At 47.9% G+C, this 13,082-nt stretch overlaps 1 protein-coding gene across 1 annotated transcript in view; it reads right to left on the reverse strand.

Moving 5' to 3' along the window:
- The window catches only part of LOC131565763 (transmembrane protein 132D-like), a 181,432-nt gene that overhangs the window by 16,582 nt on the left and 151,768 nt on the right, over positions 1 to 13,082 (reverse strand). The window lies entirely within an intron of this gene.

The raw sequence follows: 13,082 nt of genomic DNA on the forward strand, positions 1-13,082 counted from the left end.
GCCTGGCCCGGCCCTGCAGGGCTGCACACCAGGGCGGGCACAGCTGGGACAGGAGCAGCTGGAGATGTGGCCCTGCCAGGCCCTCCCAACACTCCAGTGAGGACAGGAAGGTAATTGGTACACAGAGCCTGGCACCTGGGCTGGCTGTGGGCACAGGGGTGCCCAGGCTGAGAGATCTGGGGGATTTACAGCACACGGAGCCAGCTGAGCACTGGGAGCTCAGAGCTGGGAGCTGTGCCCTCATAATCCAGCTGCACATCTCCCTGCAGACACCAGAGCATGGGCAGAGTCACCAGGCTGGGCACCTCTGTGCCATGGCAGGACACACAGCACGGGCAGGGCACGGCCCCAGCCCTGCACCAGTAACTGCACTGCAGGCTCCAGGATCCAGCCTTTAGGAGAGCCAAATCCCAGCCAGCAGGGGTTACATCCCTCTGGCTCTGGAAAGCCTTGATCCTATCCCACACAGCCTCAAACAGGAACATCCTGAGATTTTAACTTCTGTGCAAACACTACTGGGTCATTCATCAGTTTTAATTAGGGACAGCACTGGGGACTGATGTGACCCAAGCCAGGCACAAGAGCAGACTTCCACAGGCTTAAAGCAGATGAGAGCTGCACAGGAAAGTGACTGGAAAGCCCCTGCAGAGAAAGAGAATGCCAGGATGAAAGGAGAGGAGGAGTCTGAACTGCAGTGCCCAGAGCCCAGAGCTGCAGGCACCAGCCTGAGCTGGGCTCTCTGAGCTGGCACCAACGGAACAATGGCCAAACACTGCTGGCATGAGCAGAACAATGGCCAAACACTGCTGGCATCCCCTGTGGGACAGAACTGTGCCCAAACACTGCTGGCATGAACAGAACAATGCCCAAACACTGCTGGCATCCCCTGTGGGACAGAACAATGGCCAAACACTGCTGGCATCCCCTGTGGGACTCAGACACCACCCCAGCAAGGGCACTGCCCTTCAGCCACTTCAGCACAGCCTAAAGGAGATGAACTATCTCAGCAACGGCACACTTCAGAGCTAAAGGACAAAGAGATTTCCATCTTGGTAACAGGAGGACTTCAAAGAGTTAAGGATCCTGTCCTCTTTATGCCACAGAGTTTGCCCAGGAAAAGTCTGGTTCTACTCCTTTGGCAAGTGTTCAGATATCCAACATCACAACTTAGGAAAAAAAGGAAAAGTCTGTTGCAATATACATATACTCATGCACACACGGCAGGCTCTGGAAAGTTGGCCAACACTTTGAAGTGACAGGGGGAAAATAACGCAACAGCAAAGCATGAAAAATTTCTGAAAGAGTCCTACGCCTTTTCAAGCCAAGAATCACTTGCAGAGAAGCATAAATAAGCAGGGCTGTGCTCCAGCAGCAGCCACAATACACAAGTGGCAGATGAAAGCTGCCACCAGGCAGCACGGATGGGCTGCAGAGCCAGGGGATGCTCCCAACCCTCCCTGGCTGTGCAGGGGACTCCAGAGTTGGGAGTGGGAGAGAGACCCTGAACCACAGTGAGCAGGGAGGGGACACCGAGCAGGGAGGGCATTCCTGTGCTCCCCTGAGCCACCAAAACCAGCTGCCCTCCCTCCCTCTCGGGGTGCCCTGAGAGCAGGCAAGGCTCTGGGCACCGAGCTGTGCCACAGGGTCCTCACCAGGCTGGGGCTCAGCGCCACCCCGTGTGCAGCCTGGCTGCCCTGGCAGCAGCTCTGCTCTCAGCTGGCACAGCCCCCGTCCCTGCACACCTGTGCCTGCCCTGCCCTTCCCATGCCCTGATGCCGAGGGCTGAGCTGAGCCAGGCTGCTCCAGCCCCTCTCTGGGGACAGCCATCATCCAAAGGCACTTGCTCCCTGCCGTGAACAGGGGTCATTATTTTGACAAATTAGTTAAATCTCTCTCAGTCAGCAACGAGAACCCTGAATTATTCAACATGCATCCGTCTTCCTCCCTTACAGAAACGGCCTGTGAAGCAATAAGTGTATTTCACTTGAACCACTTGTGAAAGATGTAAGACAGGCTGGGTTCACTCCAGTGCCCCTTGAAGTCAATGCGAGCCTTTCATTTAATTTTCATTTAATTAATTTCATTAAATTTGCAGATGATGCCAAGCTGGGAGGGGTTAGAAGTTCTCTGGAGAACAAGCCTAGAATTCAAAATGATCTTTGTAGTGAGGAAAACTATCTGAAATAAATAGATGAGATTGAAGAAAGGTAAGGGCGAAGTACAAAGCTGGATAGAAACAATTAAATGCAGGATGGGGAAGATTGGCCTGGTGACATCAGAGCAGAAAAGGATTTGAACTAGACAGGATCCGACTGGAAACTCTGGGGACCACTGAGGGCTGAGATGATAATTAACAACTGCAGTAACATTTCAAACTGCTCACACAAATGACTTTCGAGAATGTTTTCCATAGCTGGAAGTGATGCTCTTTTAATCTCTTTTTCATGCTCTTTTCAGTTGGAAAATTCCAGTGATTTTTGCACCTTATGGTGAGATAAGGGATCACAACTTTTCCTGTCTAGTCCTTGCATGCCATCTACAAGAAATGGAGTTTTTCTGGGTAAAAAGGGACACAAGTATCACAAGTATTTCATCTTTGTTGCTCAGATTCAATATTGATGACAAAGGCAAAAGGCCCTGTTGCAGTGGGAGATGTGCTTTGCACAGTACCAGAGGCAGCAGAGCTCAGCCCTGTGGCATCCTCCCCTCCCAGCCCCTGAGCTTCCAGAGGGGACAGAGCAGAGAGTGCTCAGCACCCTCCTGACCACATCTGGGCACAAAGTTCAGTAATTCATGGTGCCGGCATGCAGGTAAATAAGTGTGCAGTGCACAAAGCAAATATTATTCAAACTTCCTTCTTCCCTTCTTAGATGTGAGGAATGCTGAAGATATTGTTCCCACCTGTATTTATAGCATTAGTTGTGAAGCATCCTGACCGTACAAGACAAACCACTGCCTGAAAATTGATCACACTGCATTAAATCAAGAAGATTCAAGGAAAAAAGGTATTAATAAAATGGAAGAAAAGGCATCCTGCTTTCCTCAAACAGCTAAACAAATGCCTGGTTAAGGACAGTGCAATCACTATGGATCAATAGTTTCATTTCTGTGTCTTTCTTTGCACAGTCAGGTAAAATAATAACAACAATGGTGCTGCTGATGAACATTTTATATTTGAACTACTCCCATTATCTAACAGCACTTCAGCATTTTGCAAAACAACCTCCTGCAACACTTTGTAAAGCACATCAGAGTGAGGGCTCAGTGCTCATGACACAACTGAGTGTCCCTGTGTGCATTTTTCATCGAAACACCCATTTCTATAGCACAGCCAGCATTATCCTCATTGTGGGAGTGAAGGAATTAACTGTTTACAAAGCTCTCCCATGGCCACAGAGTGCTGGGCAATGTTAGCTGGGAGTGCTATCTGGGGTGAGAAATGAAGTCTCACTACTGTGACCTTGGAGAGTAATCAATCAAACAATGAAAACAGCTACCTTTAGCATAAATAGGAAAGCCAGGCCAGAAACATCTCCTCTCACATAGCCCAGAAAAACATAACCAGCCCACACTTGTGGAATGGGTGGAAGTCCAGGTGAGGACTGCAGAGATGCAGTTTCTATTCCATCTCTGCCATTTGACCTCACAGAAGGTGTTTTTGTGCTCTGTTTATTCATCCATGTTTTATTCAGGGCTGCTCATGTCACAGGGCGGGCTCTGAGGGGCTCTGCAGTTCCTGCACGAGGCTCAGTGTGCTGGGAGATGCTGCAGGAGCTCTCCCTATAGAAATGCGCCCAAAGGGGCAGTGCCAGGCCTGCCAGAGCAAGGAACAGCCCGGGCACAGCCCTGGGGCTTGGCTCTGGCACCAGAGAGCTCCCAGAACACACCCAAGGTCCCTGCAGAGCACAGCAACATGAGCTTTTCTCCCAAACCAGGTAACAGAGCCCAGCTGTGCCCAGCTCCCCGGGCAGCCCAGGGGGGCACAGCAGGGCAGGCACAGGATCTCTGCCAGCCTGAGCCCACAGCTCCTCCAAGCCTCCTTTTATTGCAGGGAAATGACAAGAGAACACTTTCAATAAAATATTTCAGGAGCTGGTTTCAGGGAGGCTAGGGAATTGAAGGTGGAGGATAATTTGAAAGCATTTTGTAAGATTTTAGCTGCTTGTTCCCATTGACTCTGATGGGAGTCATGCTGCTTTGATCTCTCAAATGCTTTCACACTCCTTCCATCCTGACAAGCACTCATAGCACGGATCTATTTACTGGAAATTGAGCTGAGTCCTGAAGCTTGCTACCTGAACTATCTCCAAACAAGCAAGAGCAAAGAACAGGCAGCCTCTAAAGGGGCTCCATCTGAGCACAAAGTGCACGTTGTGCTGACACACACACCCTGCTTGCTCTGGGAACTGATGATGGCAATAACAAAGTCTCATGGCTGGTCAATCCCCAGGGCTGAACGAGGGCTGCGTGCCTCAGGAGGATGCTCTGGACTCACTAAGATTATTCAGATTTTTTTTTTTTTCAGAAGCAGAGGTGATCCCCAGCATGGAAAGAAGAGAAAAGCTGATTACAGGATGTGCAGAGTTCCTCCCTGGACTCCTCTCTGCTGTCTCACCCCCCCGCTCTGTGTATGGATGTGCACCAGGGCTTCCTGCAGGACACAGAACCACCAGAGAACAGCCTGGACACCATTCACACCAGAGAACAGCCTGGACACCATTCACACCAGAGAACAGCCTGGACACCATTCACCACCAGAGAACAGCCTGGACACCATTCACACCAGAGAACAGCCTGGACACCATTCACACCACCAGAGAACAGCCTGGACACCATTCACACCAGAGAACAGCCTGGACACCATTCACACCAGAGAACAGCCTGGACACCATCCCACCACCAGAGAACAGCCTGGACACCCATTCACCACCAGAGAACAGCCTGGACACCATTCACACCAGAGAACAGCCTGGACACCATTCACCACCAGAGAACAGCCTGGACACCATCCCACCACCAGGGCTTCCTGCAGGTCCCCTCTGCTGCCTGCCATGGAATGTCCCTGCGGAGGCTCTTTGGAAACAGCAGCTCCTATTCCCACAACTCCTTGTAAAACTTCTGACTAAATTGATGAGCAAAGGTAATTTTCTTAATACAGCAACTGTGTCCTGCAGAAGCAAGCTCCCTGGCAGTACATAATTCTTCACACAATTTCAAAGTTTATCTACCTTAAGCAAATCTGGCTGTTTCAGCTAAAAGTTGTGCAGCCTTAGGCATTCTTTGTCACATGAGCAGATGATCTTTTTAACACCTCAAGTTCCTGAGTTTCATCATTCACTAAATCAATCTCCCTTTCATGATTTTTATTTATACCAATGCCCAATTCTATTACAACTCCCTCTTATGCTTTCTCAATTTCCTTTATTATTCTTTTTTAGGTCTATAATGTAATTTCAGTGCCTTACTCAGAGGCTGTCACTTCATATTTACCAACTGAAACCTGGATGTGCATTATTACTTTATTTTTATGAAAATCCATGATAACTAATGCAGTGATTCAATTTCTACCAAGAGCCTTTATGTTTGGTTTCCTAGCTGGCCTCCAACCTTCATTCCTCCAAACAAACTTTTACATCTCTATTTACATATTGGGATCATTAAGGTTCTTTTCATCTCCCTGTCTCAATGGCTTCAGAAGCTATAATGGATTTAGGCAGGAGTTTAATTGGGAACTGCTCTTTTCTGTATTTCAGGCTACATTGCACGGGAAAGGGTAAAATCTGCCTGTAAGAAATGAAGGCCTGATGAAAGCCCCAGGAGCCCCAGGCTAGGTAGGTTTTAGTGGAGCAGAGAATTCCTCAGTGGGAGATCCTGGTGCTGGGTCTGTTCCACGGGAGGCTGGCACTCATTTGATATCTGTGCCAGATAAATCCCCCTTCAGCCGGCCTCTGTTCTGCCACGACACCCATAGACACAGTCAGGTTGTTTTCAGCGAGCTTTTTCCTTGTTTTCTTCCTTCAGGAGCACGGAACGTGTCAGAGCTGCACCTCAGAGACGCTGCCCAGTCTGGCCCTGCTGTGAGGGCAGAGGAGCCGCAGGAGCTGCTCCAGGTCCCCGCAGGGCAGCTCTGACCACAGGGCCAGGCCGGGCTCAGGGAAGCCCAGCTCTAGGAAAGCCTGGCGCAGGGGTGGCCTCATTGTGTCTCTGGGGTTAAAATCACCAGGGCTCAGGGCAGCCCGCAGTGCCCACAGGCCTGCCAGCACACACTGGCAGACTGGGACTGGCTCCAGACACACTGCCACCCAGCACGGAGAGGTTCTCCCCTCACTGCTGCCTGTGCTGCTCAGGAAGGCAGTCCTCCCTCAGCAACCACATTCTGGGGCCACCCCATTCCTTCTTCTTCCCCAGAAATGTCTTTCCTGCACTTTTCCTGTGCTGAGCACACCTTATGATATTCAGTGTCTCATTCTATCCACTCAACAGCAACCAAACAACCGAGCAGCCTGCAAAGGAAACCTTGTCAGTGCTGAGCCGTGCTGGAGATCAGATGGAAGCTGTCAGCTCAGGAGCTGCAGGGCCCAGGATGAGGTTGTTAATCACACCTGCACCCAGCTCAGAGAAAGGAGGACCAGGGAATGTGCCCAGCCCAATCTGCTCAGGGACCTGCAGATGAGATCAGACACACGCATTGTTTAACCTGGAACAAAGGGCACCATTTGCAGAGCTGCTTGTCAAGGTGTCTTCAGAAATCAGCAGGGCACAGACACTGCCCCGCCAGAGGGGCTGTGCTGCTCCTCTGCAGCCCCTGTGAAACCCCGGGACGGGTTCTGAGCCCTGGGCAAACACTGCCTTTCAAGGTTTGTTACGAGGCTGGAACCCAGCTCAGCATCATCACAAGCGTGAGGAGCTCTGAAGGAACAGGGGCAGGCGTGGCTGTGGCAGGGAACGAGTGCAGTCGGCTGCGGCTGCTCTGTGCTCTCACTGGGGCAGTGCCAGCACAGCCCTGCTCAGACACAAACACACAGTGAGGCAGGAACTCCTCCTCTCCTCATCCCATAATGGGCACAGCAATCCCATTAACCACACCGGGTTACACTGGGATTGCAGGGGCAGAAATGAGATCCAGTCATTAACAGAGTTGTGTGTGTGGGTGCGTGTGAGACTGACTTCTTCTTTTACTGACAGCCAAGTGCAATTAGTGTAATGCTCACAGACAATGCATAAAATATCATTTAGTCCCATGCACTGTGCTCTAGAAGCCTCCTCAGCAGGGCCAATGATATTCCCTTCATCACTGAAGTTTCATTCTCCCTCTCAGCCTCTCAGTGCAATGAAATGGAGCATGTAATGGAACGTCACATTCACAGATCCCATTCTGTATCAGCTCCAGGTCTGCACAAAGTCTCAAACACTACAGCAGCTTTTCACACTCTCACAAACGCTCCAAGAAATTGCTGAGAGCACTCAAATCCCCAAGTCTAAAGAAGATGCCCTAAATTTACTCAAACAAAACCCCTTTACAGCTACAAAATAATTACCTGCTTGCAAATAATCACATTATTTTAATAGTTATTATAAGGAACAGATTATTTAAGTTGGGAGGAAATATCAGCTTTTTATAATATCCACCTGCTCTAAATACACAGTTATAATTTTAGTTAAAATTGAAGAGCCATTAAAGCCACTTTTTGTAGGTGCTTAGGTTTCTAATTTGCAATTAAATTAATTGGATTTGAATGCCTAAATTGATTCAGAAATCAGGCTTGTCATCCAATAACCAGTTCAACAGGATGCTGCAAACCCAGGCTGAAACAGGAGAGCCGTCCAGCATTTCTGTGGGCACCTGATGGGGAAACCATCAGGGCTCTGGTGTGTCCTACAAAGAAACGAAGCCCAGAGAGCAGAGCCAGACACAGGTAAAGCACAGTGAGAGCTACACACAATCATCTCTGCTGATAAACTGCACCCAGGGAGCTCCTGGTGTTCTGGCACCTCCAGCACTTTTCACATGTGTTTCACTGCTTTACTTTCTTTTCTCTTGAAATCCTTAAGTACTGCAGAATTTTTTATATAACTGCAAAGAGAAAAAGTCCATGGGTAACCAAAGTCGCCATCTAAAAGAAATGCAAAATGGTCCAGACAGTGAATAAAAGAGAAGAATCCTCCAGTCAACTGACCTGCACAGAATCTGTTACATAAGAAATCTGAAAATATTTCTAAATCCTTCCTTACTCAGCCACCGATGTTCTATCATGACAGAATTTGGTATGGGCTGTGATTAAGTGCAATTGAACAGGAATGATTTCTGGAGAGCCTGTGCTCTGTCCTAGTTAGGGTTATGGATGTTATTAACAGCCCTAATGAGGATGCTCATGCATTACATTTTACATCCCAAAGCACTCTTGGGGAATTTAGCACTAATGCTCTTTGTCTGCCAGGATAATTCAGCCCCGTGACACCTTTTGTGTGTCTGCTGAGGCAGATCAGGTAAACCAGGCCCACAATGGCCCAGCCTGGCCCAGCTGAATGCCAGAGCCCACACTGTCACTGCAGCACCTCAGAAATCACCCAGGATATCCAAAGGTGTGCACTCTCATTAGGGAGAAATGAAAATCGAGTGTCACAGGCTGTGTGCAGGCTGAGCCCTTATTGGAACCTGCAATGCCTAAATCCCATCCCAGCTTTAGCCATTAGAGCACGATTCCTTCCTTCATTGGAACCTGCAATGCCAAAAATCCATCCCAGCTTTAGCCATTAGAGCACGATTCCTTCCTTCATTGGAACCTGCAATGCCAAAAATCCATCCCAGCTTTAGCCATTAGAGCACGATTCCTTCCTTCATTGGAACCTGCAATGCCTAAATCCCATCCCAGCTTTAGCCATTAGAGCACGATTCCTTCCTTCATTAGAGCAAAGGCAGAGCAGGACAGCATTAAAAATTCAGGTTCATTACGCCCCAGCCTTCCTTACTCACCCAGCCTCCCCTGCTCCTGCACAGATCAATGTCCAGAGTCACCCCCTGTTCCTCCAGCTGCCTCTGAGAGCCCTGGGAACCTGCAAGGATTCCACAGCTGATGTTCAGGACACCCCACTCTGACCAGCATTTCTCTCTAACTCCAGATGAGCCTCACCCTCAGCAAATACTGACACAGTCCTTGCATTTGGGCATGTTTGAATCAGCTTAAAAGATCTTGTCACATGTATTTCTAGTTGTAAAGATGTCACATGTATTTCTACTTGTAAAGATGTCACATGTATTTTTATTTTAGCGACACCAATCCCTTCCACACATATTTTTCCCATGAAGCACAAAACCCCAGATTCCTGGGTATCTTCTGGAGAATTCTGAAGAAGCCTCAACTCAGAAATTATTTGGGTTTTTTTTCCATTACAGAGAAGTTTTTTATCTTATAAGCTTCTAGCCTTTCAAAAACACAAAGGAGGTGCAGGCAGCAGTGACTGTGGCAGCCCCACTGGGGCTTTCAGCATGGATGATTACAAAAGGCAAATAACACCACAGAAACCTCGTTACTTCCCAAGACTCCCATCAGAATGATGAATTGGCAGAATATGAAAGAGACAAATCCAGTAACTCCAACAGCTTTAGGTGAGTTCCAGACAATTCCTGGGAGGTGCCAGCCTGTTGTATTGGTTCCACATTCAGAATTCATCTTTGCCACGTCTGTTTTTCATACCAGAGAGAGATTAAAATTGTGCCTTCTCCCTTCATAACCAACACCAGCAGCACATGAACTGAACTCTACAGTTATTATTACAACTCTTAGTTTTGACAGTGCATTTTTCTGACTGTGTCCTGTATTGCTAGAGCAGAGCACAAAAAGCATTTTAATTTTTAAAGCTGCTCCATCCTAAGGTGAAAAGGTCAGATGGATTCTGATGTCAGGAATACTGAAACTGAGTTGAAATGACAGGACATGATTTCATCATTTTCTATCAAAATGAAATGTTTGGACATTGCAGAAAATAAAAACATACATTTGCTGACTTAAGACTGTTTCCAAGATGGATCAAAATTTTTTGGGGCTGGAATAAGGCAGTTCAGCTGATGGGAGAAACCCTTTATATTACAGAAAATCCTGACACAACCTGGATCTTCAGTGAAGATCTCCCAAGGCGCAGATTCATCAGCTATGTTATATATTATGTATATAAAATATTGCACATCCTGGTTAGGCAGTGTGACAGATCACTGCTTCTCAAACCAGGGCTTGTTCCTGCTGGCTCTGCACTGTGCCCTGCTCCTGGGCAGGATGATCCCTCTCTGATCCCTGCACTGATCCTGGAGCACTGGGGTGAGCACTGGCCCTGCCTGGAGGGTTCTGTGTGTCAGTGCCCCCACAGGAGCTCACCCTTGGCCCTCTCCAGCTGGACACAGTGGGACTCAGTGACCCAGGGACACCCAGGAGCACTCTGGACACCCAGGAGCACTCTGGACACCCAGGAGCTCAGATCTGCAGCCCTGCAGCTGCCAGGCTGAGCCAGGAGCAGAGAGCATCCCCCACTCCATTCTCTGCTCCCTTTGATCTCTTACTCTGTCACACCAGTGACTTTAGAAGAACTCAACTTCTCCCTGAAGTGCACCAGTGTAAGGGAGAAAAGGAACAGCTGTTAAAAGTTTCATGCTTTAAAACACTGTCTGCTTCAGGCTACTTCACATGCTCTGACACTTCAGCTTCTGTAAAGTCTGTCACATGCTTAAAAGATGTTATTTTGCCACTGATAAAGCCACACTAAGTGTCAGTGAAAGATTTATTAGCCTGCAGTAATATTTTACAAATTGCCAAGTGTGCTGCTCTCCCCTCTAATACACTCCCAAGTGTCAGAGCAGAGCAGCCGCCAACCCTTCCCTGGACCAGAAGTGAGTGCCCAGCTCTGCAGCATCCTGGGGACCAGGGACACCAGGGACACCAGAGGACAAGCACAGCGCCAGGCAAGCCCCACAAGGGCTGCAGAGCTCTGGGGAAGCTGGCCAAAGGAGAGGAATACAGCTTGGGTACAGGAAAAGGTGTTTAAAGGGTGATAAAGAACTGGAATGTTCTGCCCGGGGAGGTGGTGGAGTCACCATCCCTGGTGTGTTTAACAAAGCCTGGATGTGGCACTCAGTGCCAGGGCTTAGCTGAGGGGTTGGGGCTGGATTGGACTCGATGATCTTGAAGGTCTCTTCCAACCCAGTGATTCTGGGATTCTGGGATTCTGTGTGATTCTGTGTGATTCTGTGTGATTCTGTGTGATTCTGTGTGATTCTGTGTGATTCTGTGTTTCAGTGATTCTGTGGAAGGGAATTCCCAGAGAGAAGCTCTGGGCACCCTGCAGGGCTCTGGGGCAGTGCCCAGGCTGTGCCAGGGGTGCCAGCAGCAACACCAACCCCTTCCAGTCCCTGAGCCCAGCAGCTCCTGCCATCCAGGCACAGCCCAGCCCCACAGGCAGCCCTGCCACAGCTGCAGGAGGAAATCCATCATCAATCAATCCATCATCAATCAATCAATCAATCCATCCATCAGCTGCAGGGGTTCTGGAGGAAAGGCACACAGCTTTGGGTGACTGAATTCAAAAGGAGCCCTCTAGGAAATGCACAGTACAGCACAAAAAGGGGAACAGGAACTGAATCCTGTTCCCAGGGCTGGCCCCAGCACCGGGTGACTTCTGGCAACTTTCAGGTGTCTGATCAAACAAAATGAACAAAAAGCACTTTTCGTTTCAGGCTAACCAAATGCAGATTTTCAATTAACTCAAACTGAAAACCCAGAGCACTGGAAAGTGTTGCTTTGGAAACTTCCAGGCTTTGTTGAGCCCTGAAAAAATGGCCATTTGGAAACAGAAATGTCTTTTCAAAATGAAAGATTAAAAGAAGCTGATTTTTCTTCTCTTCTTATTCTTGATTAAAACCATCTTGAGAGTTCATTCTTTACTAAAAACTCAGCAAAAATAAAGTTGGCTCAAAATCTCTCTTTTTTTTCCCATTAGTTCAGTAGAAGTTTTACTATCCACAAATGGTTAGTACCTGACAGCACTTTGAAATTCTCACCTTAACTGTGTCTCATTAGTGAAACACAGTCTGTAACACACCTCCATTTTCTGGTCATTCTATCAGGCTGGACCAAGTAATTTCTGATAATCATTTGTAAACAAAAATATTGTTTCAATGGACTGAATTCTGCTCTGACATATTCAACCAGGTTCAGGTAGGTGCAGTTTGGCACAAAAAGAGTCAGTGCAGTTTGGACCAGCTCTTTAAAGTTCTTTGAAGTTTCAGATGAAAGAAGTGAGTAATAAATGTGGACCCTGAAACAAAGAGAAGAATGAGGTACCCTCATTCTGCAAGGAAAATGAGCTTAACCTCATCATTAATCAACACCAAAAAACCAGGAATAAAAGCTAAGCCACGAAGACATAATCAATCTGTTAGATGCTACTTGACAGCTGCATTGAAAAACAGCAACACTAAAGACTCAAAGAAATGTAATCTTAATCTTTATTTTTCAATGGGCATCTTAAGCAGGTTTTCCTTCCATTTTCTATTCCCCACTCTGCTGCCCAGAGAACAGAACTCTAATTACTGCTGCATGCTGAAGGCTGGCCAGTAATTATATATCTTTATCTTCATTAGGAGCCTGTGAACAAGGCTCGCTCTGAACCAGAGCAGGTAAACTGCAAACTCCAGACACATTTCCAATTAAGAGCTCACTTTAAACTGGCACCTCATTCAGCTGTGCAGAGCCCTCTGTGCTGCTGAGGAGGGGAGCAGAACGTCCTGATCCCTGATCCTGATGCCAGGGCTGTCACCCACAGCCCAGTTCATGTGGTGGGGATGGGAATACACAGCACTGACCGGGACACCCATGTCCCTACAGGCAATCACTAAAACACCAGAGAGCAAAGCTGGAGTTTTACATGTCTTCCAAATGATGTATTTGCTTTAAAATATTTTTTCCCTATTCACCAAAAAAATGGAATAGAAGATGAGTTAGTAAGGACTTGGTCCATTAACTCCCACAACATAAGGACAAATAATTTCCTTCTGTTTCCAAATCTAATTTAAGTCCAACAATTTGCTATATTTG

Source organism: Ammospiza caudacuta, chromosome 18 (assembly GCF_027887145.1).
Source record: "Ammospiza caudacuta isolate bAmmCau1 chromosome 18, bAmmCau1.pri, whole genome shotgun sequence".
Classification (NCBI taxonomy): domain Eukaryota; kingdom Metazoa; phylum Chordata; class Aves; order Passeriformes; family Passerellidae; genus Ammospiza; species Ammospiza caudacuta.